Genomic DNA, 6000 nt, shown 5'->3' with positions numbered 1-6000 from the left:
GAGTGTGTGAGGGGAGCGTGTATGTGCGTATGAGTGTGTGAGGGGAGGGTGTGTATGCGCGTGTGTGTGTGAGGGGAGTGTGTGTGAGTGTGTGAGGGGCAGGAGTGTGGTGTGTGAGAGTGTGTGAGGGGAGGGTGTGTATGCGTGTGTGTGTGAGGGGCGGGAGTGTGCATGTGTGAGAGTGTGTGAGGGGAGGGGGTGTGTGTGCGTGCGCGTGTGTGTGTGAGGGAGCGTGTGCGTGCATGTGAGTGTGTGAGGGGAGCGTGTGCGTGCGTGTGAGTGTGTGAGGGGAGGGTGTGTGTGCGTGTCGGTGTGTGAGGGGAGGGGGGGTGTGTGTGTGAGGGGGTGCGCTTGTGTGTGTGCGAGGGGCGGCTGCATCCGTGCGAGCGTGTGAGGGGAGGGTGCACCGCGCGTGTGAGGGGCGGCGTGTGCCTGTGAGGGAGTGCGAGGGGCGCTGCGTGCGCCTGGGCGCGACGCTCCGCTTCGGCTGGGGGCCCGGCTGCCGCCGAGGGCCGGTCGGAGGCGGCGGGGAGCACCGCGGACACCCGGGCTTTTTTTTTTTTTTTTTTTTTTTGTGGACGCGGGTCGCAGCCCTGCCCGGCGCCTGCCCGCTGCCGGGCCGACGAGCAGCGATGCCGCTCCCGCCCTGCCCTGCCCGCCGCCAGCCCCTCGGCTCCGCGCCGCCGGCAGCGGCGTAGCGCTCCCGCCTCGGGCGCACCGGCTGGGCAGCGCGGGCGGGGGGGGGGGGGGGGGGGCGGCCGGCATGGGGGCTCCCGCCCCCCGCGGCGCTCGGCGCGGAGCGGATTACAAATGAGCGGCGCGGCCCGGCGACCCGGGCCCGCGGCCACCCCGGCATGTAGAGCCTGACGGAGCGGCGCGAAGGTGAGCGGCCCCCCCCCGGGGCGGGAGGGAGGGAGGCGGGGAGGGGGGGGACGACGACGACGGGGCGGCAGGCGGGCGCGCACCTTGCGCGGGGAGCGGCCCCTCGGCGGCGGGGCCAGGCGGGAGGACGGGGCTGAGAGCCCCCCCTCCGTCCCCTCCGGGCGCTGCCCGAACTTGGAGCCGCGGCTGTTACCCCGTGTCCTCGGGCGCCGCACGCCAGCCGCGTGTGGCGGGGGCCGCTGCTGTACATCCCCCCCCCCCGCCCCGCAGGCACAAGCATCCGCTTGCCCCGGCTCGGAGGGTTTCTCCCGCTGAAGTTGCCAGCGCCGGAGCGGCCGCGGTGCAGCAGGGCCGGGGCGGGCGGCGGGGCCGCGCTTCCCCGCGGGAGTTGCCGGCCCCACCGGGACTCGCAGCCTCTAAGGGACGGTGCTGAATTTTCGCTGTCCTTGGGCTAAATGACAGCACGTACCCTATCGGCCACCTGCATCCTCACATGCACGGGTTAAATACAAATGTAGCTTGCTATTAACTAGGGCATCCTCTGACCTGGTGGGGAGTCGTCTCGCTGACCCACGAGCCCTCAAAATGGGAAAGGTAACAGTACTATCGGAGGGGGTGCTCTTTGCTGTGATGCTAGCGGAAGAAATGCCTCATTTATCGTCCCCTCGGTCCACAGACTCTCGGGCATCTTGCAGTTCATAGTTTATCAAATTCCGCAGCCTGAAAAATAAGTCAGGGCTCATTTTCAAGACTCTTCGTGAGTTCATTTGTTTACTATGGAGCCGTGACTTCAATGGTCTCTTTGGTATAAAAACATTCTGCTTGTGTGATATTTTTGGTGGCATTGACAACAGATTTGTTAGTCATGGTTATGAATATGGTAATGTGCAAGTCTTCCATTAAATTCTACATGCTCTAGGTAACATGGTTGAACAGTCATGTATGAAGTCTTGCGTTCTCGCTGCTGCTGCTGCAAGGGAGCAACATCGCTTTGAAGTTCCAGTCTGTCTGATCACTTCCTCTTAACTTTTCCACTGTATTATAAAAAATATTTGATCTCCCTGCTGGTCAAATGTAAACCCTAAGTTTTGTGTCAGGTGCACCTCCTTGCAAGCAAGCTTATGTAATGTGGCGCCCTGTGCAGAATGCAAGAGGAGATGGAGGGAAAGATTTTTGGAAAGAGGGTGGTCATGTGGTTACAGTGCCTGTGTGTGTGTGTGTGTGTGTGTGTGTGTGCATGTCCCTGTGGGAGAAGAACTGAGGAGATTTATTTACTTATGTTCTGTGGACAACTTGCCTGATCCTGGGCAAGTCTCTCAGTCTTCTTCAGCATTGCTTGCCTTCTCCGTCAAATATAGCTTATCCTGTGTTACGGCTTCTCAGGGCTGTGTGAAGCTACTCAGAAGCCCTTGAAAACACTTTTCAGCCAGGGAAGTACTGTGAAAATGCAAATTACTATATTGCTGTTTTAAAAAATGCTTTTCAGAAGTTAAAGCAGTATCTTTAGGCAGTTTATTGAAACTGTAGCCAAATGTCTTTTCAGGCAGCTCCAAAGCAGACTAAAGGAACTATTTTCGTGAGTAATACTGCCCTGTAAAGAAATCTAGTGTCATTTCTCAAGAAAAGAAAAAAAAATACCACATTTGGGTGTTATCAGCCGTGTCACTCTTTGTTCTGTCCATGAATATTTATCCCCAGTTTCTCTGCATGTAACTTGACAGTAATTATCAGCTGAAGAAACACTTCAGTCCTAGACCGTTTAAGCTGTAAGTGGGGGATGAAGACATGAAAGAGCTTACCCTGACCATGACATAAAACTGGTCCACTGTGAGTCCGCTGGTCTCTGTGGTGTGGCTTTGCTGTTCCATCTGGTTGTACTTTTATTCTGAGACAGAGCAATGATCAATACACTATCAGCTAGGAGCAAGTCTTCCTATGCAAGAACTATGTCTCAGATACTGCTACAGGGCACATTTCTAGCATTAGAAGTAAAGAAAAAGGTGTTGGCTTTTTTTTTTTTTTTTTAAACGGTGAAAAGAAACTAGATGGAGAAGGACTTGAGTTTGAGACTAACCTCTGATCAACTTTAATTTATCTTGCAAGTACATAGAATATAAACAGAATTCCTTATTTTTATTACTGGGATTCTGAGAGAATTCTTTGTATTTTGATGTGCATTGCTTTCATTCTAGCACATTGAAATCTCATTGCTTTTGTAATATATTTTTTAAAAGGCATTGTTATTTTTCTTAACCACCTTCTGCTTTGGTAGAATCTCTGAATAACTTCTACTCAGAATTTCATTTGAGGTAATGCAAGACACAAAATGCTTTGATTAGCTTGCTTTTTGCAAAGATTTATTTTCAGACAACCTTAAAAAAATTCTTAGAATGTTGTTTCTGAGGTCTTTTCATGTTGTGGATTTAATAGACAAGGTACTGTCAGCTGAGTTATGAGTCTTGCTAATAATATGATTATGTTGTTTTTTGAGAGATACACTTCTTGAAAACATACCTCAGAGGAGAAAATTCACAAAAGCTATGTGCAAATAATTTTTTTTCTACAACAGATGGAAGAGCTCGATAATCACCACTCAAGGGTGGCTAAAATTAGTTTAAAACAGAAAAGATTATTCCTACAAGTACAGTAGTATAATTTGTACGAAATGAGCCAAATCCTACTAATTGTTACACTGGTGTAAATATAGAGTAATTCCTTTGCCTGAAATTTCTCCTTCTTTATGAAGTAATGTAGAATTCAGTGGATTATGATGCTGTTGAATTTTGACACGTTCGTAGCACAGGTCAATTCTTGAAACGCAGTGGCAGAATATGGCCCAGAGTTTAGCCCCTTGTTCCCATGTTCACAACAGCATAATACTCACTCGCTGAGACTCCAATTCAAAATTTGCTGTAATATGATTGTGGGTAGAGGGTTGCTGAATGACTCAGATGAATGTAGCTCAGAGTAAACAAACATGTAAATCATTTCTGGCTAGAGAAAGGAAAACATGAGAGAGCAGAGAAAAGCCAGCCTCAAGGATGAGACATTTATAATGACATGATCAGCAAGGATCACCAAGTTCAGCAGGATTCAACCATCAAAAACTCAGGACTGGATTTGCCACAGTCTTTTACCTTTGGTAATGAGAGGAACCTGTATGAAGTGCGTGCCTACATGCAAGTATTACAAGCAAGCAGAGTTTTCCACTTGCTTGGGCTGATAGTCTGGTACAAAGGTGAGCAGGCTCATGTCAAAAGCTGCATTTGGGAACATTTAAATGGCCCGCTATGAGAGCTGGGAACCAGGTGTACTGCCTGTCTCGGAGAGGCAGGATGCTGCCAGTGACTGATTGGTAGTCTCTACAATGTCTGATTTGGGGAAAATACAAGCTAGCAAGTGATTCCTGGAAGTTTCTGAACCCAAAATCCTGGATAGAAATGTGGTGGTGGTATGAGTAACTGCAGAAGGATCCAGACCCAGCCTGTGGTTCAGGTTAAGAAGTACCAGAGCAAGTCAGTAGCTTTGAAACAACTGTAGGTTTCTTCTCATCTACGTGAGTCTCTAGCACAAAATCAGAGCAAGGCAAAGGCTATTCTCTTTTGTTTCTCCTGCCAAGGGAGATGACCAGTAAGCACAAATCACTGCAACAGAGCATCTTGCCAGTCAGGTCCTCTTTTGAATGCCCAGGCCCAGTGCACTTAAAAGGCACAGGAAGATGGAGCTGTCTGTGTGTGTGGGAGACTGCAGTCACTGAAAAGCTAGGGCAGGATTTTTATCCCTTTCAGCTGTCTGAGCTATTACGCTTCAGTGTGTTTTCAGGGTAAGTTAGGTTAAGTTCCCTCTTGGGGAAGCAAGAAATGTGCTGGCATCCAGGGTTGAAATGAGGAGAGCTGGGGCTGGTCCCCTTCTGCTGCACAAGGATCAGTTCCCCAGAGCTCTGCCTCCCTGCTGGCTAACCTGCCTCCTGTTTTGGCCACTTTTACCATCATGGTAAAGAGAGGATGCTGTGGTGTTGTGTGTAGTTGTTCAACATAAAGCCTGGACTCTTCCTGAGATTTCCTGTCTTGGAAGGCAATGAAGAAACCTTAGAGTGAAGTGTAGCTGTAGGTATGGCATCCTTGTGGTGTTTTCTATGAGATGATGGCTGTGAAGTGGAGGAATTGGAGAGACAAGGTATATTTCTCTATGTGCATGAGTAGCAGGTAGACATCAGTCCTCATTTCTCCATTTTTAATTTTCTTTAGAGTATATCAGGTTTTGTATAGTGTTGGTCACAGTGGCCGTGATAGGAGACTTGACTTGGGCAGCAGGATAATTTTTGCTAATAGGGATTATGGGTGTTTCTGTTAGATCATTAGACACGTATTATTATTTATTCTCAGCTCAGTCTCTGGATTCAAGCCAGGGAGCTACTTTGTCCTTATTCCCTTCTCCCTTCTCTCAGTCTCTTTCCCTCTTCATGTGCAGTGAATAAGTTCCAGTGAGAACTGAAGCAATTTCTTGGCCCCTTTCATGTGTCCCGCATCCCTTTTGCATCCTTAGAGAGGAATCTGATTCACTGTTTGGGAAAGACTGACTTAAGCACCTGAATAGAGCCAGGTGTGTTTCCTATCATGTCTGCTAATTAAATTGTAATGCTCATTACCACAGGACGCTGTGGAGGGCAAAAGCATAAGCAGGTTGAAGAAGATGAGATGAGTTCACAACGAACAGAGTGGATGGGAAACAAGGTGGTCTGGATGTAACTAACCTCTGGCTGTCTACACTATGAATTGCCAGATGCAGGGAGAGTGCAGAAGGGAACAGTCACTATAAATGCAGTGGACACAGACTTACCCATCACCAGAGATAACATGCTGGGATAGAAGGACCATGGGTTTAATCTGTTCCTGTGCTCTCCCAGCACTGGCACACATAGCTTGCTAAAACAGCAATTTACTTTCTTCTCAGTAAAATAGTGAAGAACAGAGCTTATGGAATAGTGTTTATTGGGCATTTTGGTTCCAGAATGATAACCAGAGTAGAGATTTCAGCCTGGTCTCACAGGTATTAATGGATTAACATAAGAAGCTGCAAGAATTTCATTGTGTGAAGCCTTACTGGCAAAGCGGTGTG

At 48.9% G+C, this 6000-nt stretch overlaps 1 protein-coding gene across 1 annotated transcript in view; it reads left to right on the top strand.

The window, feature by feature from the left end:
• Window positions 1-662: 662 nt before the first annotated feature.
• TRPC5 (transient receptor potential cation channel subfamily C member 5) overlaps window positions 663-6000 on the top strand; it is a 104346-nt gene continuing 99008 nt past the window's right edge. The window contains exon 1 of the mRNA XM_029997289.1: window positions 663-882. The gene's annotated coding sequence lies outside the window, so the exon portion shown is untranslated. The remainder of the gene's footprint in view (window positions 883-6000) is intronic.

Source organism: Aquila chrysaetos, chromosome 21 (genome assembly GCF_900496995.4).
Source record: "Aquila chrysaetos chrysaetos chromosome 21, bAquChr1.4, whole genome shotgun sequence".
Lineage (NCBI taxonomy): Eukaryota > Metazoa > Chordata > Aves > Accipitriformes > Accipitridae > Aquila > Aquila chrysaetos.
This window is presented reverse-complemented; position numbering and strand designations above follow the sequence as displayed.